Source organism: Panulirus ornatus, chromosome 14, assembly GCF_036320965.1.
Source record: "Panulirus ornatus isolate Po-2019 chromosome 14, ASM3632096v1, whole genome shotgun sequence".
Taxonomy (NCBI): domain Eukaryota; kingdom Metazoa; phylum Arthropoda; class Malacostraca; order Decapoda; family Palinuridae; genus Panulirus; species Panulirus ornatus.
Genome location: NC_092237.1, coordinates 13,804,801 through 13,832,300, shown reverse-complemented (window position 1 = coordinate 13,832,300; position 27,500 = coordinate 13,804,801). Strand labels below are relative to the sequence as shown.

Below are 27,500 nucleotides of genomic sequence, written 5' to 3'. Positions count from 1 at the left end.
ATCGCTCCAATTCACTCTATTCCTTGCCCTCCTTTCACCCTCCTGCATGTTCAGGCCCCGATCACACAAAATCCTTTTCACTCCATCTTTCCACCTCCAATTTGGTCTCCCTCTTCTCCTCGTTCCCTTCACCTCCGACACATATATCCTCTTGGTCAATCTTTCCTCACTCATTCTCTCCATGTGCCCAAACCCTTTCAAAACACCCTCTTCTGCTCTCTCAACCACGCTCTTTTTATTTCCACACATCTCTCTTACCCTTACGTTACTTACTCGATCAAACCACCTCACACCACACATCCTCAAACATCTCATTTCCAGCACATCCATCCTCCTGCGCACAACTCTATCCATAGCCCACGCCTCGCAACCATACAACATTGTTGGAACTACTATTCCTTCAAACATACCCATTTTTGCTTTCCGGGATAATGTTCTCGACTTCCACACATTTTTCAAGGCTCCCAAAATTTTCGCCCCCTCCCCCACCCTATGATCCACTTCTGCTTCCATGGTTCCATCCGCTGACAGATCCACTCCCAGATATCTAAAACACTTCACTTCCTCCAGTTTTTCTCCATTCAAACTCACCTCCCAATTGACTTGACCCTCAACCCTACTGTACCTAATAACCTTGCTCTTATTCACATTTACTCTTAACTTTCTTCTTCCACACACTTTACCAAACTCAGTCACCAGCTTCTGCAGTTTCTCACATGAATCCGCCACCAGCGCTGTATCATCAGCGAACAACAACTGACTCACTTCCCAAGCTCTCTCATCCCCAACAGACTTCATACTTGCCCCTCTTTCCAAGACTCTTGCATTTACCTCCCTAACAACCCCATCCATAAACAAATTAAACAACCATGGAGACATCACACACCCCTGCCGCAAACCTACATTCACTGAGAACCAATCACTTTCCTCTCTTCCTACACGTACACACGCCTTACATCCTCGATAAAAACTTTTCACTGCTTCTAACAACTTGCCTCCCACACCATATATTAAGTATTAAGAATATATATATATATACACTTTTATATATAATTGGTATATATGAAATCGTTTTGTAAGTAGGTCTTTTTTTTCCCCCTCAATTATGGCGTGAAGGTATGCAACGAAATTGTCTCTTGTATTTCTTGTGGACACTGACGGTCATACAGAACCCGAAATGTATAACAGGTCACTTCCATCGTATGTGTACATATGAATACTGGCGGTGATGCATACTCGATCATGAAGGAAAAGTTACCTCATGTTTTATATATATATATATATATATATATATATATATATATATATATATATATATATATATATATGACTACTGGATGATGTATTTCATATTTTTCACAGATCAGTGTTTTTTAACAGATTGATTTCCACAGTGGCCTGAAGGCTAGCCCCACTGTTGACACGTACCCACTCTGAAGTAACTGATAAATATTAAAACGTATATTTTTTTAAAACCATGAAGCCCTGCATGTTTTGAGCATACGATATATTCATGTAAATTGCTCAAATGCCGAATGTTGAATATCCCTTGAATATATATATATATATATATATATATATATATATATATATATATATATATATATATATATGTATATATATATATATATATATATACATATATATATATCTTTTCTTTCATACTATTCGCAATTTCCCGCATTAGCGAGGTAGCGTTAAGAACAAAGGATTGGGCCTTTGAGGGAATACCCTCACCTGGCCCCCTTCTCTGTTCCTTCTTTTGGAAAATTAAAAAAAAAAACGAGAGGGGAGGATTTCCAGCCCCCCGCTCCCTTCCCTTTTAGTCGCCTTCTGCGACACGCAGGGAATACGTGGGAAGTATTCTTTCTCCCTTATCCCCAGGGATAAACATATATATATATATATATATATATATATATATATATATATATATATATATATATAGATAGATAGATAGATATAGTTTTCAAGGCCTGGTTGGGTATCCCCCGCAAGGCGTAAAACGTATCTGAATTCGTTACGCAAATTAGGAGGTTGGTATGCGTATCATCGGGACGATTCATACGCTTCATGCATAGCGCAGAAGCGGGAAAGGACACGTCGATTCTTGGGAAGTTTTTGTGCCCAACCTTCATCACTAGGATAGCCAGCCTTTGCAGTGGTAGGTCCGTGAGGCCAGTGTGTGCATAGACTTTGATCCTTTTCCAGTCACGTTTGACAGTGCTTTTCAACTTTTGACCTTTCATAGTGAAGGAAGGAAGGGGGGTTGGTGAAAAAAAAAGAAGGGAATAGTCCAGGATTTCATAAACGTGACCTACGCTAGAGCTGGGTAGAACGACGGAGCGTAAGCTGTTGGCTGCGTCTACACGCACGGAGAGAGAGACGGACGGACGGACGTTTTGATGTACACAACAGGTTGGGGAGGGGGGTGGAGAGGAGGAGAAAGGCTACTAAGCTTCGCGAGTGTCCTCTCTCTCTCTCTCTCTCTCTCTCTCTTTCTCTCTCTCTCTCTCTCTCTCTCTCTCTCTCTCTCCCTCCACGGGGATCGCTACGGTGAACCGATCATGCAATTTTTAAGGCGATTTTAACGAGTGGTCGTCACCCGCCAGTCACGTTCTGCAAGGGAAGACGCGAATCGTTGGAGAGCATTTTTCTTTCTCTCCACGAAGTGTATGTGTGTGTGTGTGTGTGAGGAGGGCGGAGGTAAGGTAGATATATACCATGGTGTCACTTCGTCACTGCAGCAGCAGCGAACATGAGCATTTCTCTCGATGATTTTGAAGTGATTTTGGGGTTAACTACACGTGTAATGATATATATATATATATATATATATATATATATATATATATATATATATATATATATATATATATATATATATATATGTTAATCTCGTCTCATAAGGTATGAACAGTAACTCAGAAACACACGCGTATTATTTATAGCGATTTATCTCTGCAGTTATCCTGCCCCAGAAACCTTTGCGTTAATCCCTTAAGCGATTTATCTCTACAGATATCCTGACCTTTAGGGGCTGTTGATTTAATCCCTTGAGCGCATCGCTACGATCCTTGGGTAACATAGGATTATCTTTGATCTGTCCCTCAAGGGTATGGCGAGGTCCTTATCCATTACGTTCATGGCAGCGTTTGCGTCAGGTGGTGAGGGTCGACCCTTGGCACTGACGTAGGTATTCGATCGTAGCTGGAAGTTTTATTTCATTTTTCACCGAATTACAATTTGATGGAATTTGACCTTGTTTTATATATACGTGAATTGATCATTTCGTGATGTCCAAATGTCTGGATGTAAATGGATTTGCTTTAGCATTTCTTTTCGAGATGGGAGTATATATGTAGTATATATGTATATATGTTGAAGTATATGTAAGTATATGTTTCTCTTGTGCGTGTGCAGCATGATGTGTTTTGTGATTGGCGAGAGAGCGGCTTCTTCGTTATACAACCCCGTTTTCCGTCTCGTCTTTCTCAGATCTGTTTCGGTCATTTGGAGTCTGACGTAAAACGTTAAGACAAGGGTAAAGTCTGCACTTCGACCTCGGGTCGAGGAGACGAAGGTGCGACATAACGAGCGGTGGCTCTCGAGAGCGTCCTTCGTTCCAGGCTGGACGTACCTTCGTTCCAGGCTGGACGTACCCTCGTTCCAGGCTGGACGTACCTTCGTTCCAGGCTGGACGTACCCTCGTTCCAGGCTGGATGTACCCTCGTTCCAGGCTGGATGTACCCTCGTTCCAGGCTGGACGTACCCTCGTTCCAGGCTGGATGTACCCTCGTTCCAGGCTGGACGTACCCTCGTTCCAGGCTGGACGTACCCTCGTTCCAGGCTGGATGTACCCTCGTTCCAGGCTGGACGTACCCTCGTTCCAGGCTGGACGTACCCTCGTTCCAGGCTGGACGTACCCTCGTTCCAGGCTGGATGTACCCTCGTTCCAGGCTGGACGTACCCTCGTTCCAGGCTGGACGTACCCTCGTTCCAGGCTGGACGTACCCTCGTTCCAGGCTGGACGTACCCTCGTTCCAGGCTGGATGTACCCTCGTTCCAGGCTGGACGTACCCTCGTTCCAGACTGGACGTACCCTCGTTCCAGGCTGGACGTACCCTCGTTCCAGGCTGGACGTACCCTCGTTCCAGGCTGGACGTACCCTCGTTCCAGGCTGGACGTACCCTCGTTCCAGGCTGGACGTACCCTCGTTCCAGGCTGGACGTACCCTCGTTCCAGGCTGGACGTACCCTCGTTCCAGGCTGGACGTACCCTCGTTCCAGGCTGGACGTACCCTCGTTCCAGGCTGGACGTACCCTCGTTCCAGGCTGGACGTACCCTCGTTCCAGGCTGGACGTACCCTCGTTCCAGGCTGGACGTACCCTCGTTCCAGGCTGGACGTACCCTCGTTCCACGCTGGCTGTTTTGTTTTCCTCGTCCTTACGGAACAGTCGGGCATCATCAGCTACTTCGTTTACGAGAGTTCGAGTCCCGTAAAAGGGAAGCTTTTAGGGAACTGAACTCGGAACTTAACGCAGTGCAAGTGAGTCTATCTGCGAGTATTTTGTTCTCTGTGCCGAAGGCCTGGTTTATTGACGGAGGTCTTCATCGGGGGAGGGGGGGTGGATTCGTTTGCATCTGGGAAAATGGATGAAAAAGACAGAAAAGTGAGGGGGGGGGGGGGGGGAGGGGGAAATCATTCGTCTATGAAGAAAGTAGGAAACTTGCCTTTTGAGAAAGTGGATAGGATGCAAGTGTGATTAAGAGAGACAAAGATATGGTAAAGAGTTCCGAAACCTAGCGATGCAAGTACAGAAGACGACATCACAACGGCCCTTCTACCTAGAGAACGTTAATCATTTGACGTTCATTTTTGATTCAGTCCAGCCCAGATGCGATCCCACTTTTCTGTGTCCAGTGGGCATTTCAACAAACAATTGTGCTCTTCCAATAGTAACAAAAGGAATTCTATGTTAAGTAGCTCCGCAAAAGGCTTCTGAAACCACTGGCGGGAGTTATTATATCAACCAAATGAAATGCCGTGCAATGATGGGAGAGAGAGAGATCATGAAGCGACTAATATCGAGGGATATCTATATTTCCTAATTAAAGATATATTTTTCCGATGTACTGTTTCATCCGTTTCATTTCGGTGTCCTACCCTGATATCGAAGCGCAACGAATCTGCTTTTGCTTGCACCCTCGAAGCACGGCAGCGTTTCGACCCTCGACCACGACGTTGATGTAAGAGCCTTGGCTACGTTGGCCTTGGACCTTTTTTGGACCAACCTCTATAAAGGTCTGACCAAAAAGAAAAAAAAAAAGAAAAGGTCTCGCCATAACAGCAAAAGGTCTTCCTTTTCCGTCGTGCCGAAGAACTGTATCGTCGTCTTCAGAAGGGGATTAGGAGGGGGAGGAGGTGGTGGTGGCAGGGTTACTATTCTCTGTGCACAATCCCTTCGTATATATATATATATATATATATTTCCCCAAGAGCCATAAATTGTAACACACTCTATTATCATTCCCTCATACATTACTTTTATCCGCCACTTCCACAACCAAAATCCGTTGCAGGCTTCCACTCTCCACCATAAATCCTCACCGGGTAATTTTCCACTTTCGCTCTAATCCCTCTTCCTCACCAGCCATCCATATACTTTCGTACAACGCAGACCGAAATATTTTTACGCCCCGCTTTTACCCCTTTCCCACCCCACACACACCCACCACCCCCTCCTCCCCCCCTTTTTTTTTTTAAAGGGAATCTGTCGCTTGAACCATCCAATCAAACCGTAAACATTTTTTTTTTTTATCTTTTTCATAGGCTTCTCATAGCTGTCTCGTTGAAACTTTTCTAATGTTCCGTTACACCCTTCCGTCTTCGCCTCATCGGTGCTGGGGCTCTTGTGAACACGCTGCCACCAACCGTGAGAGATGGACATCACAGCTGCCGACGTGTTGGCCGAAGACCCGCTCGTGGGCAGCACAGGTTTTCGAGTCATAACGAACTAGCAATACTGAGAGACTTTATAGTAAGGCAAAACGAAGATGAAAAAAAAACCTCATCTTCTCTCTGATGTCTCGTAGGTTATCGTGTTCATTCCCTTCTTCCCCTCAATATTCCTTTTCCGCTTTCCTGCATTTCCCTCAGTATTGCAGGATCTTCGACACGCGTAACTCGCAAAAGGAAATCTCGTAGCGATGTTTTTCTCCCTCAGCTTTCCTAGTTTTTGTTCCTCCTTTCTCTCTTTTTTTTTTCTTTTTTTGGCAAATAACTTTCACGTGGAGCATTTTTTTTTTTCTACCTGTTCGAAGATGAAAAATGTGGTTCTTCCTCTTACGGTACTTATCAAACTAGGAAGGACATTCCTCCCCCTTGAATGTATACCTCCACATTAAAACTTAGAGGAGGACGACCACCACGACCACCACACCACCACCAGCACCACCACCTCCCTTAACTCTGTACGCTGGCGGCCACAAAAGTGACGGTGTCTGTAAAACTGTGACAGTGGTTATTGCCGAGGTCGAGAGGAAGAAGAAGACGAAAAAAAAAAAAATCTCGCCACGCCTTTGCAGACTTCTAAGAAAAATAGAAAACAATTAATAACTTTGGAGAGATATTGGCCTACTATTTCCGCTCGTTTGATCACAGAGGCTTCGTCGCTTGGAGGGAGGGAGGACAGAGGGGGATTGGAGAGTGTTCAGGGGAGAGAGAGAGAGAGAGAGAGAGAGAGAGAGAGAGAGAGAGAGAGAGAGAGAGAGAGTAGGGGAAGCAAGGGGCGGGGTGAAAGGGGGAGAAAGTGAAAGGGTGAGGAAGACGGAACAATTCTTTGTAGGGAGCGAACTTTTCTTCCAAAGGCTTGTTCCAAAGTTGCTAATTAAAGTTCTCTTAAGTTCAGAATACGATGGTTTAAGCTCGCGGGGTTTAGGTGTCCAGGCTGGCTACAGGTGCGGGTTCTTCCTTCCCCAAGTCCCCCGATCTGTAGTTCAGGGGGTCGGATCCCTTCTTCAGCCCAAGAGAACAGAGCTTGATATTCTTCGTCCAATATTCGGTACTCGAAGTAGTACCACGTCTTCAGCTTGGAGGCGATTACTTTGAAGCTCTTGAGAGGAACGTTTCAGAGTCTTTTTAAGTTTTAAGTAAAAGCTTTCATATCCACTGGCGGAAATTACACAGTTTAGGGAAGAAGTCAGGGACATACATAGAATCTAAAACTTTCAGTGTCGGATTTAATTGTGAATTCTCAAAACTTTACATTTCATTTTTCATGGTGCAAAGTTTGAAGTATAAGAAAAAAAATTAAAAAAGAGGTTAAAAGCTAAAAGAAAATGAGTCTAAATTCTAACGGAAACTGTTTTGTACAAATTGAATTTTAAATTCTTGAGTAATATCGACAAAGAGATTTAGTATTAATGCATTTCGTTTCTGGGGCAAAACTTTGAGAGCCAACTTAAAAGTTCTAAATCATTTAGTTTTGAAATACTGCTGTGTAGTGACGTAATTTTTATTTAGTCGTATTTTTACCTTTTTTTCTGGATCCCGAATTACGTTAATAACAGTACGAGAATATGATTACTTTTATTTTGTCACTTGCACTGCTTTTTTTCTTCTTATTCCAATGAGGCATTACTGGTAATGAATGACGTAGTACATGATTACGATATTTCAAACTCAGAGTTGGTCGTCGAGACGTGACACAGTTCCGAAAGGGACCACCAAACCCTGTTTTCTTTGACGCGTTTTCTTTCTATCCTTTTTTTTTTTTATCTTAGGCTAAAATTTACGTCTAACTAGTCATAATTTGTAGGTAAGAACTTTATTAGCTGCAAGCTATTGCTTTAAAACGTCGCGTAATCTTTTCTATTACTCTCGATGATTTTGCTTAATCACAAAGTCATGCAAAGCCATGTATCATTAATATATAAATTCCTCTCGTAACCGAAAGTTCAGAAAGAATTTACTTTTGTATCTGGGGTAAAAGTACAGTCGGGTGTAACCACCACATTATCCCTTTTCGTTACAGGAGTCCAGAGTATCAAATTTAGAAGTATTTCGTAAAAAAAAGGATTTGCTGAAATTCGCCTTATGTACTGTTAACAATGACCGGGTATACCCATTTTGGGTCTATTGTATTCCTTGATTTGGAGCGATATTGAGAAAATTCGGTTCCTTTGCTGAAACTCTGGAGAAGACGTATTTCTCTCTATATCATTGAAGGTAACAGGTGAGTCTTGGGGTTACGTACTGTCATTCTCTCTCTCTCTCTCTCTCTCTCTCTCTCTCTCTCTCTCTCTCTCTCTCTCTCTCTCTCTCTCTCTCTCTCTCTCTCACACACACACACACACACACACACACACACACACGCAACAAAATCCATTCCGTATTCTTAAGCATTCAATAACCAGGATTATATTGATCAAGTAGTGGTCATTTTGCTTGCGTCTTTCGTGGTGACCTCCAGCTGTTGTTTGACAGCTGGCTGCAAGATCCCACAACGTTACAGATGACTTACTGGTAGATGTCAGAGGCCTGCGGGAACCCTGCGTAAGACACGGACCTAACGAGGAAAAGGGAGAGGGGAAAAAAAGAGTGTAGGACAGACAGTACCATGCCAGCAAAGAAATGGACATATGAACCTTCTACTTTAATCTGTTATATATTCGTTTGAGTGGATGTGGTTAGACGAAGCTAGGACATGTTTACCAAATGGCGTCCTAGCTTCGTCTCTTCGATGTATATCAACTGACTTATATTTCTCTCTTGTGTCTCCTCTGATGATGTGATTATTACACGAAAGTGCACTTGGGAACTTATCGTGTTTCATTTTCCCCGTGGATCCATAGGAATATATATATATATATATATATATATATATATATATATATATATATATATATATATATATATATATATATATATATATTTTTTTTTTTTTTTTTCTTTTTTTTTTTTTTGCTTTGTCGCTGTCTCCCGCGTTTGCGAGGTAGCGCAAGGAAACAGACGAAAGAAATGGCCCAACCCACCCCCATACACATGTACATACACACGTCCACACACGCAAATATACATACCTACATATCATATATATATGATATTCCTATATGGTAGATAACATTCAGTGAACTATATTCCCTGGCGTATGTTTAGTTCCCTTTATGTCCAGAGTTCCGTCTGAAACTGCAAAATGATAATTCCCAGGCAAGTATGTTGGTAGCGGGCTGGGCTAGGATTGGCAGGGTGGGGTTGGTCTGGACGGGGCCCTGGTTAGGGGTGGGGCGGTACTCCCAGTAAGCTGCCCCCCCCCTTTCCCCCACGCGCCACCAACAGTTTTAATCACACGCTTCCCCAACACTGATCCCCCAATGAATCTAAAAAAAAAAAGAATAGCAAATAAAAAAAAGGAGAGGGGTAGGGAAGGGGGACTCTGGCAGGTATGTTCCTCCAGTTGACCTCCAGTTGACGTTACAACGCTCGACTACGACTTAATGGCCGTTAAGCGCGACGTTAATAGGGCCGTTGAGCAAGGTGGTACGACCCTTGAGAAGGGTCACGGCGATACACGACCCTTGAGCACGATAATACGAAACTTGGAAAAGTGTCACGACGGTGCGACCCTTGAACGCGACGGTGCGACCCTTGAACGCGACGGTGCGACCCTTGAGCGCGACGGTGCGACCCTTGAGCACGACGGTGCGACCCTTGAACGCGACGGTGCGACCCTTGAACGCGACGGTGCGACCCTTGAGCACGACGGTGCGACCCTTGAACGCGACGGTGCGACCCTTGAGCACGACTATGCGACCCTTGAACGCGACGGTGCGACCCTTGAACGCGACGGCGCGACCCTTGAACGCGACGGTGCGACCCTTGAGCTCTACGGCGAGACCCTTGATCATGACGGCGCAACCCTTGAGCGCGACGGTGCTTCCCTTGAGCATTACGGCGCGACCCTTGAGCACCAACACGCTTGGGTATCCGTCAAGCTTAGGTCGAAGTCAGAGACCAAGCCATCGTACCAGTGAGTCGTACCATCGTGTCACAACAGATCAGAATGGTACACAGATGGTCTGTGTGTGGGGTTGTGCGGGCTGCCTTCCGTCGCTTGTGATTTTGAACCTTATTGTTTCCGTGTCGTTTACTTTGAGGTGTTATTCCTTCCACAAAAAGCCCTTTTTTTTTTTTTCTTTTTTTTCTTTTCATTTTTTTTCTACAACGATATTCACATTTTTTTTCTTTGTCATTCTTTCGTCCCCTTAAATCCCAGGTTTACTGACCTGTGATTTTATTTTTTTACCCCCCCTTTTTTTTTTCCGTTGGTGCGTTTTTCACCGCTTCATACCTCTAGATTTTCCATTGTCATACGTGGGGACGTTTTACACTCATTTCCGTGTTAAAGGTTCACTGTGGCTTCCAGTCGACTGAATCAAATGGCAGATTGTAAGAGTATTTCCCCCCAACGCTCATACATATATTTTTTTTACATGACGTCTTCCCATCCCATGAGCACAAGGGGACTACCCTTGACCACACCGGCGCAGAACTGAACGTATGATGGCCTCCCTTTGACCTGACCACCCTCATCATAACCACACGGGTCGTACCTTTGTGTTCAAGGGCCGATAGGTCGTGCACGATGGTCGCAATGGTCCTACTCGAAGGATTACCTCCCTCGCTCCTCTTGTGTGCTGTGGTTTACTTCTCCTCTCTCCGATTCCTGTGACGGGTTGTCCTCCCTTGCTTCCTGTATGTCTGGTTTCATTTACTATGCCAGAGCGGTTCCTGTGGACGTACATGGGAGACCAAGATAGCCTAAGGCCCGATGGTGTACGAGGTTATCTGCTGGTGGACAGTAACAATACATTGGCATACGTGGGTAAGCCAAATAACAGAAGTCCAGATGGTGTATGATGTTATCCGCTGCAGGACAGTAACAGTATATTGGAATACGTGGGAAGGCCAGATAACAGAAAATCTGATGGTCTATGACGAGGCTATCTGCTGGAAGTCGGAAGCTAGATGGTAAAGCAGGAGGTTCCTTCTCCTGCCAGAACTCATACTTCCTCCAATACCCTCTGGTCTGAATTTGATAACGAAAATGTGTCTTCAAGCTTGTCACTAAGGGGCAAGAAAGACAAATGGAAAAATATATGACTATTTAGTTGGTTTACTGAAGCATTGGTTTGACCCGGCATCAGCTCGGCCATGGTTGACCTGTGTGGGAGGAAGAGTTGAAGTTTGGGGAGAATGTTGTAGCCACTCTATCATCTATTACCCTATGCCAACGCCAAACTTACAACCTCAACATCTCTTTCTTTTTTTTTTTTAGAAATACACTTTGAACAAGCTGAGAGCAACGGTGGGAAGGTGACGACTGCCTTAATAGTGTCATAACATCTGCGTCTTTGTAGACTGATTAATTCTGCAGCCCCGCCTGCTTCTACAACCTGTAAGCCTCAGTAACTTCGTAGTCTCGCAAGTCTTCCTTTGCAGGTGTAGGAATTCTGCGTCAGTAATTCTAGACCTTCATTAATTCTACCCTCTTGATAATTCTACAGCCCCGGTAACTCTACATTCTCATCGTTGCTACAGCTTCATTAACTCTACAGCCTGGTAACTGTACGATCTCCCGTAACTCGACAGCCTCAGTAACTTTACAACCTTGGCGGTACAACCGAGCAGTATTGGCTTCGGGAACCACTGAAGTCGAGCAGTGCTTGTATCAGGAGTCGCTAAACCCGGACAGTCACGGCTTCAGAAACCACAGAATCCGAGCAATCATAGGATCCGGGTGACGCTGAAGCCGAGCAGTCGTGGATCCAGGAACCACTGAAGGTAATCAATGATGGCTTCAGGACCACTGAAGTCAAACAACGATGTGGTGATGTGTTTACCGCCACATGGTTAATTGACTTTCCCCGTGTAGATATTCGCTTCTCATTTTTTCTTCGCGGTTGAGATAGATGGTTACTAGCAAACTGTGGGTCAAGATGAAACGGTACATAGATTGAACAGCAAGAACAGCAGAAAAAACTTGGTGACAGGAAAAATAACAGCACTTAAAAGCAGTAGAGGCTGAGGTAGTAACTACAAAAGCAATAGCATCAAGGAATGTATATATATATATATATATATATATATATATATATATATATATATATATATATATATATATATAACATGCAGGAGGGAATAAGGCGTGCACGGAATAGAGTGAATTGGAGCGACGTGATATATAGATGGCACGAGCTCTCGGTGGACTAAACCAGGGAATACGAGCCGGTCATGGGGAACCAGGGAATGGGTCTGTGTGGAAGGCCTGGATATGGACAGGGAATTGTGGTCCGCTGCGTCCCTACACTATGGCCAGAGACTGGACGCAAATACCACCCATCATTTTACTCGAAGCACCTCCGCTGCTTGCTAAGTATAGAACAGGTGAGTAAGTGATGCAGATGAATGATTTATTAAATGATCGACACTTGCCTTCCAATGCCTGTGGACTGGACATATGGCATCAGCAGCGCTCGATATAGTGAAGAAACGTCGGGTGTGTGTTCAACGCCCAGTGGGTCGAGCGCTTGAGGATCATCAGTGCCAGAGGGATGGAAGAAAGAAGGAAATTCTCCTCTCCCTTTGAGGGGGGGGGGGGGGGGGGTCATTCACCGAAAACATCCCGAGAATTTTAATAATGGCGGCAATACTTCACACACTTCGAACCACAGACCCCGTACATTGGCAGGATGGTTCGCTGCCACCTCCTCCTCCTCCACCACCACCACCACCCGCGCCACCGCCAGGCGTTCACTCCTCCGACACCCATAACACAAGGAGGGTTCACCCAGAACACAGACGAAGCTCTGTTATCAACACTCTGGAACACATGCAGAACACAGGTAAGGTTCGATACTCGGCTTGCAGAAGAACGGTTAGGGTTTAAACCCTGACGTTTATATACCATTAAGGTTCACTTCACATCGCTCGAAACCAGGAGATGGGTTCACTCCTTCGACACTCGGGGTCGAAGCTGCTGCTCGTATCGGAACACTGTGTGCTAAGGAGTGGAGAGGAGGTGTGTGTGTGTGTGTGTGTGTGTGTGTGTGTGTGTGTGTGTGTGTTAAACCCCGACTCTAAGACGACTCTGAAGGCTCGCATTTTCACCCATGATTCCTGCATTTTAAGACCATCGGGAGGGTTCGCATCTGAACCCTTGTGTGCCGACCACAAACGCTCAGATCTCGACATTGATACCACAACGAGGGATCACATCTGAACCCTGTGGTGACAACGAAGGTTCAGACCTTAACAGGGCTCTGTTCTCAGTCTTGAAATGAATGTTCGGGTTTTATTTGACGAACTTGTCAACTTCAGTGGTGGTCGACATGGAAAGAGAGAGAGAGAGAGAGAGAGAGAGAGAGAGAGAGAGAGAGAGAGAGAGAGAGAGAGAGTTGGTGAGTGACTGTGTGAAATTGACATGTACGACAGAGAACGATCACCACCCTCCACCCATCCTTTCCTTATTTTTTTTTCCTCTCAAATGCGAATAAATTCGGCCATGATTATGTAAATTGTTGCTTGCTGTTGCTGCTTGCTTGATATCATGCTGTATTTCCAAAGCAGGCGAGAGTGCAGAGGTTCCTTAAAGATGTCGAGAGAGAGAGAGAGAGAGAGAGAGAGAGAGAGAGAGAGAGAGAGAGAGAGAGAGAGGTCATGATAGAAAAAAAAGATTTTTTTTCTTCGAACCAGATGTCGAGAAGAGAGAGGGGTGGGCAGTGCCAATCATAGTAACAGGGAAATGTCCCGTCCGGACACCGCTGATAATCGTACCTGAACCATTTCGTGTTTTTCTTTTGCACATAGTACACCCCCTCCGCTGCGGAGGCTCGCTCTTCAAAGTGAGCGACTCTTAGACATATTTCTTTCCAGCTTCCCATAATGGACTGAGCTGATGATGTACACAAACGAGTCTACAAAGCTGGGGCTAGACTCGTGTCCAGTTGGTGTTCTTGCGCTGTCCTTGGCCTTTGCTTACCAACGCTTCTTGGACCACGCTTGTAAGCATATACCAGCCGTCGTCTGTACCCGAGAGGGAGTTGGGGGGCGGCGGGCCTTCTGCATGACAAATATAGATATATCTCGTCCCAAAACGCATGAATGAAACCGGAACCACTTAGCTAATTGGAAGGCACCTAAAATAGACTCCAGTGGGACTGCTCTCTCTCTCCCTCTCTGTGATTTTCTTAAAGGTTCCTGAAGAATACAATAAAAAGAGGATCTTTGTTTACAGTGCTCGAGTGGCTTTGGAAAGATCAGTTGTGTTTGGATCCTCTTTTGTACCTCAGTTACGCAATACAGTTGCGTCTATTTTCACATTCATTTTGTTCCTCTTTGACTGCGTAAGCTCGCGAGTGTACGCCGAGGGTTGGTAATGCGCTGGAAAAAGTAGGAACGTTTGTGCAGTAGCTTCTGTAAACGAGTTTTTAAACGGCATATCATACAAGTATTCCCTGAGCTTAAGTTTTTACACTGAATCGGAACGAAGGCAGTTCATAGTGTTCATAATTTCGCTGGAGCTCTTATGTATCGTGATATTGATAATGCGATTAACTCGATGTGGTTATTGCCTCGGACCTGCACCGCTTTATGCTGATTGGATGAGAATGTCTGCTCTTAGGCGATTATGTGGTGAAGCCCGAGAGGGACTTGATAAACAGTCTCCGCCTCAAGAGTGACTTAAGGTTGGGGTGTTCGATTGTTAAGCAGATCTCTCCTCTCCCTGACGTCGCCTGACTTGACCCTATGGTAAACTGGGAGGATGGCTTGAAAAGGTGACCTGTCAAGACCCAACCATCTTTTGTTGACTACACCTACGCCATGTGGGGCTTGGGGTGGTCCGTAATGTCGAGAATTCCACGACAATCTATTATTCCATTTCCGTCCAGCTCGAGGTTGTTCTTATTTTCTTTCCGTTGAACGAGTTGAGGGAGAACTCCACTTCTGGGCTGGCTAGACCCGGCCACGCTTTTCGAGGGTCGTTAGTTCGTGCGTCCCGTATGTCTCCTGAGTTAGTATGGGCACTCGGATCCCCCTCCTCCCATGTATATATGAGCTGTGGTATCATATGATAGCATGATCACAAAGGGTTATCCTGATGAGGATGTGACCTGACCTGCATGCCTGATGTGTGTGTGTGTGTGTGTGTGTGTGTGTGTGTGTGTGTGTGTGTGTGTGTGTGTGACCTGCTGGTCTGTATGGATGATACGAGTGTGTGACCTGCTGACTTGAATGGTTGAGGGTCTTGTGAGTCCCCCGCTGGTCTAAGATACACATGTATATGAAGCTGGTGGTCTGTGCGATTGAGACGTGCATGCATGAAGACTTCCTGCTCTCTGTACATAAAGCATTGTTGGTTCTCTCTTGTGACCCCCCGAGCATCCCAGGAACACAGTGTGCAAGCCACCCTCGCTCCCTCGACACAGGCCGGGGTCTCCAACACGATACATGCAAAATGAATTACCAGAGAGTTTCGCCTGTTTTTCCCAGCGGTGGCTTTAAACCTTGTCCTCCTCGAGTTTAACTCTATTTCTGTCTTCACTTTTATATCAAAATCGTCGGGTGCGGTTGTCGTCCTTGTGCATCGCAAAAGAAAATTCAGTTTCCCTGTGAGGTCATTTGTACTCTTTTTTTTTTTTTCATGCAGATGAAATATGATAATCGTGCTTTTTTTTTTATCTTTTAGATTTTGAAATAGAAGATGAAGAATACACTCGCAGGAAAGGATGGACAGTCTCCTCCCGTGAAATGAATTTAAGGGTCGTGTAGTGACTTGAGGGAACAGGAAGATCCTTTCCATAGATATCGAAAATTCCGACATTCGTATCGCATCCAGGCCATAGCTGTGAGCTGGTGTTATGATACCTGAAGGTGGTGACTGGTCAGTGTTGTTGGTACGAAGGGCAGAACGCCCTAACCTCTTGAGCAGGACAGGATGACCTTTGAGCTCGGCGATACGAATCTCAGACACGACTTTTATGACCTATGAGCAAGAAGGTACAATCCTTTTTGGGTATGATGGGCTGACCTTTCGCCTACACACACTTACACACACACTTACACACACACACACACACACACACACACACACACACACACACACACACACACACATATAATTTTCATACTATTCGCCATTTCCCGCGTTAGCGAGGTAGTGTTAAGAACAGAGGACTGGGCCTTTGAGGTAATATTCTCACCTGGCCCCCTTCTCTGTTCCTTCTTTTGAAAAAAAAAAAAAAAGATAGAGAGGGGAGGATTTCTAGCCCCCCGCTCCCTCCCCTTTTAGTCGCCTTCTACGACATGCAGGGAATACGTGGGAAGTATTCTTTCTCCCCTATCCCAGGGATAATATATATATATATATATATATATATATATATATATATATATATATATATATATATATAATCAGTCTGGGTTCGGGATACACCTGAGACACAAATACAAAACACGCTATTAAACAGAATAAAACACACTAGAACACCAAATCTCTCCCATTCCTTCTGCACCATCTGCAAATGTTTCCCAGGACCTTAGCAACGTCTAAGACCTGCAGGTATTTGTGAGTCGGTTCGGTCGGTCTGTGAGTCCAACCATAGGAGGGAAGAAAGAAAGAAGGAGGAGGCTGGAGGGGGCAAAAAAGATATACCTGCAGAAGGCGAAGCCTTCACCGATGACACCCGATGGGAAGGAGGGACGGCGGGTACCGCCTGGGTTCTTCTTCTGTCTTGGGAGTCTCGAGTCCTTTGGCAGATTTCTCGTCAGACTCGCTCTTGACGACGCATCTTTCTTCTGGTGTTTGTTCTTGCGTTCTTCACGCCTGGCAGCGCCGAGAGGCTAGACCACGTGATTCTTGTTGGTTTTCGGCTATCCAGACTTGAGAATTTGTGTGTGTGTTTAACTACCTGTATGTACTTACCTGTTTTATCTCTTCGGGAACGGAGTTTTACACTCGTTCACTCGTGGTGCCTCACCTCTTGTAAGTTATCTACTATCATGTAATCTTTTTAAGCTTACGTATGTTGTGATTGTTCTCAACAGTTTGTCTTAATGCTCTCATTTCAGTCATCTACTATCATTAAAGTAGAAATTGAAATTTTTTTTTGTCTTAATTTCTTTTGCCTTATTTTTTATTTTTTTTTTTTGCTTAATTTCATGTTATCTCTTCTGGCTGCTCTAGACTCTTGCGTCTTTCGAAGAAGCCTTCCATGTTGACGTCGTTACCATGACGGGAAAACAAATGCCCTCGAGTAACTCTCCCCGTAACTCTGCTCTCTTAGGTCCGGTATACCATCTTTTGTTTCCCTCCTCTAGACCTTCTCCATTAGATCTTTTTGATTCTTTATGTATGGTGCCCAAACCTTGGAGGCGTGTTATAGTTATGATGGGAATATCTTGCTGAGTATATTTCTTTATCCATGCCCTTGAATGCAGCTAGGATGTTTGCTGGCTGACAGTTCATCTCTTAGACAATGCTCTTAATGTATGGCCTCTGGCGACAGGGTGGGTACTGTGTCGTCTGGAAGGTCACTTTCATCCACCGATTCCTACAGTGGATATTTAGATTGAAGCCTTCTTTCACTGTGTCCCCTTTTCGCAAACTGGCATTTCCTATTTTATTATCAAGCAAATATCAGACCAACTTTGGCAAGTTAATGCGAGCCGCCTCGCTTTCTCCATCCCTGATGACCTCTGCATCATCCGCAAACATAATCAGGTAAGGTTTCCTCTAACTCTTCTGGCAAGGCATTTGCATAGATCAGGAAGAGAAATGGTCCCAGGACTGAACCCTGGAGCATACCACTGATGGGGCGCCATGAAGGACGCGGGTCCTGTGTTCCTTTGGGCTAGGATGATCTTTTCGAAATCCGTCGAAGGTTAGTCCAGAAGGCATGCATAGATTTAAAAGGTTGAATGATTGTAGGGAATGTTTTTTAGAGGTTGAGGCCCCACAAGTGTTTTAAAACACACTCCCTGTATTACTAATAGGTAGTTACACACTCGCAAACACACGCATACACAGACACACACACCAGCCTAACCCAGGTATCCATTCATCGACCGGCCCGGAGGTGAGGATGAACAACAGGGTTGAATGTGGGACGATTACCGTGTCCAGGATTTGAATCCATGCAGGCCCCATGCTGCCTCAAGGTGTGTTAGTGGCCCAGCTTGATATTCAAAGCAGCCAGTGGATATGGCATCAAGAATCCTCGGATCATCATCAGTCCCTTGGCTGTTAACCACACACACATACCCACACACACACACCCACACACCCACATACCGTCCCTGCAGATTACCTCCGGCCCTTGACGCAGGCTTTCTTGCCTCGTCCGTCTTGCATCTTCCTCTCCAACCTCCTGAGATATTCACAATCTGCCAAAAATGCCTCTCTCGCCTCCTCAGTCCTTAACTTATTGAACGTTTATGTACCATTTTGCTATTTTTACAGCCGGGATAAGACCTCTTGGCGTCTCCTGCTTTATAACATACTCTTGCGCTCTTTCTCCGAAAATTACTGGAAGGCCGAATTTCTCCCCCTTATCACCATTAACTTTGGTCTTGAGGGAGGTGTTGGCTAAGTTATGGACAGCCGAGTTCAGCTGAGGCGTGAAGTAAGTTGAACGAGGCTCTACTTAGTGATTTGGCGGACGGATGGCCGTGTGTGTGTGTGTGTGTGTGTGTGTGTGTGTGTGGTTGGTGGTGGACGTTGTGGTATGGCTTCGATGTTGGCTTAGGGCAAGTGTACGTGACACCACATTAGCCCTTTTATACCACACTGTTATCATTACTATTTTCGACGTTACTAAGTTAAGTGGTATTCGCATAGGTGGCTCCAACCCAGGGAATCGGGAAGTGTTTTTTTTTTTCTTAAAGAGAGAGAGAGAGAGAGAGAGAGAGAGAGAGAGAGAGAGAGAGAGAGAGAGAGAGAGAGAGAGAGAGGAATCTGTAGCCGACAACCTCCAGTCCCAAGTGACAGATCATAGCGTCTCAGCTTGGAATGAATATTCATATTGCAGGAAAAAAAAGAAAGAAATCCGCTGACTACATGATATCGTGTGTGTGTGTGTGTGTGTATGTCTGTCTATCTGTGTGTGTGTGTGTGTGTGTGTGTGTGTGTGTGTGTCTATCTGTGTGTGTGTGTGTGTGTGTGTGTGTGTGTTTGAGTTCTTGTGAATAATTAACTATCGAAGTTTAATCTTTGGCATAAGAGTTGCTTTTGATCCACCCACGGTCAAAGATAAAGGTGACGGGGTCATTCTAGTTACCCTGGGCGTTGATACGCGCCTGGGTGTCATTGCAGTGTAGTTAGGGGTGTGAGGCACGTATGGAAGTGGCAAGGAAATATAACCACACACACACACACATTACTACTCATTAATTACCGTGGTACGACAAACCAATTATAGACTTATTTACTTTAGAAGTACCGGGTGTGATTGAGCGATGTCACGAGAGTACACAGAAGTGTAGGGCTTGACTGTGTGTGTAGTGTAGTGTGGGGCTGGGGGTTTGGCTGGGTATGTGTAAGTGTGAGGCTAGTAGAAGCGTAGGTGTTGGAGCGCTAAGACCGAGTCGAGCACAGAAAAGGACATGGCTGGTGTCTGATTGCACGCCCATTGTACTCGACTAGGCTCCATAACCTTCACGGTAGACCATACACATTTCCTCGTAGAAATCTCGTGCCCCTGGTGTGTGTGTGTGTGTCAAGGTGTGTGTGTGTGTGTGTGGTGGGGTGGCATGTCCATCGTTAACAATACTTTGATGGTGGCCAATTAAACTCTGTGTGTGTGTCTGTGTGTTTATGTTTCCTCGGGCCCGCCCGTACACACGCCTGCGAAGGAACATCGAAAACAGTTGCAGCTCGGAGTTTGCAGGCAAGTTTCGAGCAACAATCATTTGTGTTCGAGTCAGTTCATCCGTGTATATTCCGGCGGTTCGATGCTGGTGGCCGCCACACTCACTCACTCACTCACTCACTCATTCAGCACCCAAAGTTCGGCAACACAAGACGATGCTGTCAGGCGTTCAGTTCGGACTGTCTTGGTAATTTTCAAGATATTACGACCTGTTCCATTTGTCTTCGTCTCCTTTTATTGGTCATATATTGAGTAAGTTTCTTAGGGAAAATTTTTATATATATTTCGATGTATATATATATGTGTGTGTTATCCCTGGGAATAGGGGAGAACTACTTACTGTCCACGCATGGCCTGTGTGTCGTAGAAGGCGACTAAGAGGGACGGGAGCTTTGAGACTGGAAATCCTCTCCTCTTGTATTATTTTTCAATCGAGGGAATCAAGTGAAGACCCAAGTGAGGATCTTTATTTTTCTCTAAGGTTCAATCTTGTGTGTGTGTGTGTGTGTATATATATATATATATATATATATATATATATATATATATATATATATTACAATTAATGTTGCATTTGATTGTACCAGTTTTGAAGGGAATATTACATTGCAAAAGAAGTCTAAAGATACAAAAGACATATAGGTGTGTATATATATATTCATGCAAAGAATGTTTTGATAATGTATATTGGAGGTAGTGTGAGCTGAATGATCAGAGGGGTATTGCTTGTCATGTGGTGTATCGGTTAGCGTTCCCGGCCGTGATCCATTTACTCGCCGCCCAGGATGGAGCATATAGGTTCGAATCCTGTATACGGCAGTCGTTCCACAGTCAAGCCAGCTGTTCATCTACCCCAAGGGGTTGGTCGATGAAATAGGTACCTGCCTCAGGCGAGATTATATATATATATATATATATGTATATATATATATATATATATATATGTATGTATATATGTATGTATATATATATATATATATATATATTATCCCTGGGGATAGGGGAGAAAGAATACTTCCCACGTATTCCCTGCGTGTCGTAGAAGGCGACTAAAAGGGAAGGGAGCGGGGGGCTGGAAATCCTCCCCTCTCGTTTTTTTTTTTTTTTTTTTTTTTTTTTTTTTTTTTTTTTTTTTTTTTTCCAAAAGAAGGAACAGAGAAGGGGGCCAGGTGAGGGTATTCCCTCAAAGGCCCAGTCCTCTGTTCTTAACGCTACCTCGCTATCGCGGGAAATGGCGAATAGTATGAAAAAAAAAAAAAAAAAAAATATATATATATATATATATATATAGACTAAAAGGGGAGGGAGCGGGGGGCTGGAAATCCTCCTCTCGTTTTTTTTCTTTTTTTTTTTTCAAAAGAAGGAACAGAGGGGGCCAGTTGAGGATATTCCAAAAACGGCCCAGTCCTCTGTTCTTAACGCCACCTCGCTAACGCGGGAAATGGCGAATAGTTTGAAAGAAAAGAAAAGAAAAGAAGATATATTCATAATGAAGGTGTTCATGATCGTCTTGGTGACGGTGATGGTAAAGATGTTGATGGTAGTAGCGATAAGAGTGTTGACGACGATGATGATGGTGAGGATAATGTCGATGCTTATAGTGATATGGGTAATGATGATGATGATGAGTGATGATTATGGTAGTGACGACGGCACTGATGGATGGCTTTGATGATGATGGTGATGATGATGGTGATGGTGATAGTAACGAGCGAGAAAAACATCTCCTCGACGAATTTAAAGTATAACTTTTCACCCTCTTTTTTTTTTTTCTCCTCCGCCAGGTAAACCCGCACTTCTGGTCCGGCCTGGCAGGCAGCTGCCACACAGCCCAGCTAACCTCATTCTGGTGAGGGACCACGTGTGCCAGCCAGCCTCTCTCCTTGGGAGTCTCGGATGGACAGGTAGGTTGTCCAGGTGTGGCAATGCAGTTAGGTTCGCCTCTTGCAGTGAGGTAAGGTAAGGTAGACTGTTCCTTCAGGCATGGACTCTCGCACCTCAGTGGGTTCCTGTGGTGAGAAAACGCAGCTATTTAGGTCCCTGTTGTGAGGAGATTAAGGTAATTGAGTCCCTGTGGTGAGGAGGACAGCTCAGCAGGTCTTTGTTTTGAGGGAACACGGCCAAGAGAGTTCGTACGGTGAGGAAACCGAGGACTGCGGGTTCCAGAGATGAGGAAATAAAGGTAAGCGGGTTTGTAAGGCGAGGGAACGCCTCGAAGTGGGTTTGAAAGGCAAGGACACACAGCTTTGCTGGCTCTAAAGGTGGTGAATCGAAGGTTAATGGGTTCAAAAGGTGAGGAAACCCAGTTGATTGGGTTCTAAAGGTGAGAAAACCTTGTTGATTAGGTTCTAAAGGTGAGGAAACCCAGTTGATGGGGCTCTAAAGGTGAGGAAACATAGGTAAGTGAGGAACGATAATTATGCGGGTTCAGAAGGTGAGGGAAACTCATTAAAGCGGGTTCTCAAGCAATGGAACGCAGCTAAACCTTTTTTTTTTATGGTGAGGAAAGACGGCTATGTTGGTTTTTGAAGTTGAGGAAACATGAAAGTGGATTTTAAAGGCGAAGAAACACAGTTAAGCGGCATTTAAAGGTGAAAGAAACACAGCTTTTGCGATTTTTTGATGATTAGGAAACACGGATAAGTGCGTTCTAAAATTGAGGGAACTCAAAAACTGTGCGTTCGGTAGATAAGGCTTTCTAAAGGGGCGGAAAACATTGTTTATAGGGTTCTAAAGTTGAAGGATCACGGCTGTTTGAATGACTGTGAGTGTTCTCATTTGTGAGGGAACTCTGCAATACGAGTCCCAATGATGAGGAAACAAAGAGATAAGCGGATGAGGAAACATGAGGAGGAGCTCGTCTCCTTTAAGTGGTGAGGTACGTAGAGAGAATATAAGGTATATACATCGTCCTGTGTCAAGTCTTTCTGGCTTAATCGCTCTGAAGATAAGCTTCCATTTTCCCCATGTGTCTACTAGCGTGGGAAAGAGAGACTCTCTCTCTCTCTCTCTCTCTCTCTCTCTCTCTCTCTCTCTCTCTCTCTCTCTCTCTCTCTCTCTCTCTCTCTCTCTCTCTCCTGTTGACGTGTAAGATTTTCTGGGGTACCAAAAGGGATGTTGTTTGTCTGATTTTGATTACAGATTATTGGATTTTTTTTTTTTTATGTCACTTTCTATTATATTTCCTCCCCTTCATTCCTCCCATCACATTCTCTTCGCTCGACTCATTCCTCCTCACTTATTTATCCCACCTCCCTCCACACCTCTCCCTCGTTACATTCCCCTAGGGACCAAGCGTGATAGATATCTTCATCTTTGGCCTCTACCAGGACTTGGTGCATGTAAACCCCCATTCCACTATCAGTATACCCATCTCACAATTACCATTCCACGACCAGCATCCCCTCACACCACTGCTACTCCAACAGCATACCCCTCTCACTACTCCTCCTCCACCATCATACCCCTCATACTACTGCTACTCCAACAGCAAGCCCTCACACTACTACTCCTCCACCAGCAACCCCTCACACTACTCCTCCTCCACCTGCAACCCCTCACACTACTCCTTCTCCACCAGCAACCCCTCACACTACTACTCCACCGCCTGCAACCCCTTACACCACTCCTTCTCCACCAGCAACCCCTCACACTACTACTCCTCCACCAGCAACCCCTCACACTACTACTCCTCCGCCAGCAACCCCTCACACTGCCCTCCCTACTCCACTCCTCATACTACCCATCTGCCTTTACTACACTTCACACTACCTCTGCACCTCCAGCATCCCTCACACTAGTGCTCGCCACCGCTCACACTAGTCTCCCACTCTCCCCCAAGCTCCCTCCCCAGGTGGACATTACTCTCTCGCAAAGTGATTAATGCTTATATTTTTCCAGTGAAATGCTCCCCATATTGCCAGTTTTAGACGGAAGCTCGACTCGAAAACTTTACCATTCTTCTTATAGATTTTTTTTTCCTATAGGAAGTTATTAGTTGTTAATTAGCTTGCGTTTCACAAAAGACGCCACGGGGGACAACTTTGTTTCTCCAGTGGTTGTCTTTCAAGAAGAACTTTTTATTGATTGATAATAAATTGATTATTGATACCATCTCCTCGTTGTCGAGGGCAGGTTAATCATATACCAAGAATACTAACTAGGAGGTTCTAGGATGGAGAGCTCAGAATACTTACAAATGTCGGAGGTCCTGAGATGAAGGGTTTACAGAAGAGATTAGTGTTAGGGGTTTCTGTGGTGGAGGGTTTGATCCTTGAAGGTTTCCCCCCCCCCCACTCTTATCTCACATATTTTCTGAGGGTTAGTTTATGCTCTCCTGCCTCTGGGGGTCGTCTCGATGCGTCACATCCAGAGATGGTTCCTTTGTTCCAGTCTCTTCCTGGATCCCATGACCTCCAACAGTAAACTGTCAAGTTCAGGTTGTCTGTGATATCAGAGCCTGTATACGAAAGTCTTCCGTCTTTCTTTCTCTCCTTTTATGAAGTAATCACTCCTTTTTTATTTCTATTTAGATTTTGTCCTTTGCTCTCCCGTTTCTGTTGTCTTAAGACGTCTCTGCTACCCTTACGCTGTTGTCTTCAGCTATCTCTACTAAGACTTCGTTTTTCGTCCTCAGCTATACATGCTTTCTCTTCTTCATTGTCTTCACCCATGCCCTCTGCCCCTTCGCTGTTCTCTTCTTCCAATTATACTTTCTCTTCTGTTGTTTTCATCCGTCTTTGCTATTCCCTCTCTGTTGTCTTCGGCCATCTCTACTGTCCCTGCTGTTGTTCTCGACCATGTCGCCTACCACCTTCTTTGTTGTGTTCATCTATATCTGCAACCCCTTTTCTCTTCCTGTTGCCGGAATGTCTTCACCACACCTTTTTGTTCACTTAATGTTACAATCACCTCATTTTCTTCCTTAACAGATACGTTTGCCTCGTCTATTATATGTCTTACGGTACCTAATCAGTCCATTATGTTGGTCAGTTTCGTATCTTGTTGATCAAGGCACCTCGAAGATGCATAGGAGCGGTGACCGCTTGGTGAACGTGCTCTGTATCCGGTTATCCGAGACTCCATCCGAATTTTAACCAGAACTGGAGGAATTCCTGTTAAGTTTCAATCACGGGAAAATATCAGTAACTGTGCGAGACCAGTTGGATGGATACTGTCGACCTCTGGTTATTTATCTCACTAGGACAACACGGCGACACTTGAGCGCAATGGTACGACTCTTGCATATAATGACCATCCCTTTGACCTGACCCTTAAGGGTCAGGTTAATAAAGGCCAGGCGGGTCGTGCCGTTATCCTCGTTTCTCGTAACGTCGTACTCGAGGTGTGGTACGTTACGCGTTAGTGTCGCAATCCATTTACGTGATTAATTTTTCACCCGGAGACTCAAGCTGGGCTGAGACATTAGCTTGACCTAGATGGTCATCATTGAGTGCATGTTGGTATCCGTCTGGCTCTACCTGCAGTTCGTTAACGTCTGACTTGCTTCTGATGATGCCTCGAGTGCACGGCACCGACTTGGCGGACGAGAGAGTAATCCGCGTATACGACCAAGAAGAGAGTTTCGCAAACCTGATTACCCCTGGCGGTTATGTTGCAGTAGTCGGCTGTGTTTTCGTATTTAATGCGCCTGCCGTTATCCCTCTCTGCTTCTATGCTTCTCGCTGGCTCTTCATTGTCTTGTGTAGGGTCTTTGTTTCGCCGTCATTCGTTGACGAGGTAAGACGTCATCGCACCCTTGTAATCCATGTTCTCTTGAGTCGAGTCTCCCTTCTCCTCCTCCTCCTCCTCCTCCGACTGACTAATGATTCCTCCAACGTTTCCTTTGTTACCTTCCGCTTGGGAGCCCTCCGTTGACCCCGACTGCTCCTCCGTGGCTGACCACACTTCTGTACCTTCCTCCCTCAGTATCTCCATCGCTGACCACACTGGCAACTTCCATGTCCTTTTTTCCACCCCACCTCCATCCACAAGACGCGACCGCCCTTGTCTTTTATTCTCGTTGCCCAAGACGAGTCCCCTTCCCATCTCCTTTCCGTCCTCGAGAGTACTTCATTCCCCCTCTCCCTCTTCTGTCTCTGCCACCGTCTTTACGACCGGTCCTTCAGTCCAGTGGCCAGGTCGTGGCGTTTTATGTTCAGTAAGGTTCAGGAAATGCTTAGGTTAAGTGAATGATAAGGTTCAGTAGACCCTTGGGTTCAATAGACACTAGTGTTCAAAGACTCTAAGGGTTCAATAGACACTAGAGTTCAAAGGCTCTAAGGGTTCAGTAGACACTAGAGTTCAAAGACTCTAAGGGTTCAGTAGACACTAGAGTTCAAAGACTTTAAGGGTTCGGTAGACACTAGAATTCAAAGACTCTAAGGGTTCAGTAGACACTAGAGTTCAAAGGCTCTAAGGGTTCAGTAGACACTAGAGTTCAAAGACTCTAAGGGTTCAGTAGACACTAGAGTTCAAAGACTTTAAGGGTTCGGTAGACACTAGAGTTCAAAGACTTTAAGGGTTCGGTAGACACTAGAGTTCAAAGACTTTAAGGGTTCGGTAGACACTAGAGTTCAAAGACTTTAAGGGTTCAGTAGGCACTAGGGTTCAGTAGAGATTAGGGTTCAGTAGTCTCTAAGGTTCAGTGTATACCAGGTTCCAGGAGACTCGAAGGATTAGTAGACACAAAACTTCAGTAAACAGCAAGGCTCAGTAGATACTCGTGTTCAGCAGACACTACGTTCAGTAGACAGGAGGGTTCGGTGGACTCGATGGTTCTAGACCAGGCCTCCCTTGTTCCTCACTTGTCTTGCTATCCTGCGTATATTCATGGATTTATCCCAGGATATCCCATGGCCTCTTTTTACATCATACTGGAACTTACTTTCCTCACAACCTCCTGAGAATCTCGAGTGGATATTGGATCCCCATCACTTCACAATTACCTCTTCCCATCTGTCTCCTCTCCCCCTCACCCCACTCTCCTCTCCCCTCCCTCTCCCACTCTCCTCTCTTCTCCCTCTCTCCTCTCCTTTCTCTCCCTCTCTCCCTCCTCTATATTTCATTCCCCTCTCGGTTGCCTATTGTTTTTTCTTAAAGTATTTCTTTTTATTGTGGCTCTTTTTTTTTTTTTTACTCTTTTTAGGTTCGTATTTTCTGAATGGCAATTTTTGCCTCGTCTTTCCTGCACAATACCACGTTTTACAGATTACCTCTGCTTTTACTGCTTCCGTCCTCGCATTTATTCCAAATTTTTCCTCTGTTTCTTTTTTGTTTGCTCCTGTGTATTCTCCCTTCTGTTACAAATCTACTTTGTATATTTATATATATATATATATATATATATATATATATATATATATATATATATATATATTTCTCTCTCTCTCTCTTTGAGTTTTTAAATATATTTTCATCTAGGCTTTTGATGTTCTCTACCCTTTCATTTCTTATTTCACTCTTTATCTATCGTTTCTTCCCCCATTATCTGCTTTATTCCTTTCGTTCGCTTTATCTCGTATTATCATCTGATGCGCCTTGTAACCTCTTCATACAGATGGATGGAATAG

The 27,500-nt window shown here is 44.9% G+C and overlaps 1 protein-coding gene across 12 annotated transcripts in view; it reads left to right on the top strand.

Annotated features, from left to right (window-relative positions):
- LOC139753326 (uncharacterized) overlaps positions 1–27,500 on the top strand; it is a 769,854-nt gene that overhangs the window by 166,924 nt on the left and 575,430 nt on the right. For 3 of the 12 annotated variants that reach the window (XM_071669652.1, XM_071669655.1, XM_071669657.1), the window contains one exon: positions 21,714–21,833. The exons of the other annotated variants lie outside the window; for them this stretch is intronic. The gene's annotated coding sequence lies outside the window, so the exon portion shown is untranslated. The remainder of the gene's footprint in view (positions 1–21,713; positions 21,834–27,500) is intronic. 12 annotated transcript variants of the gene reach the window in all.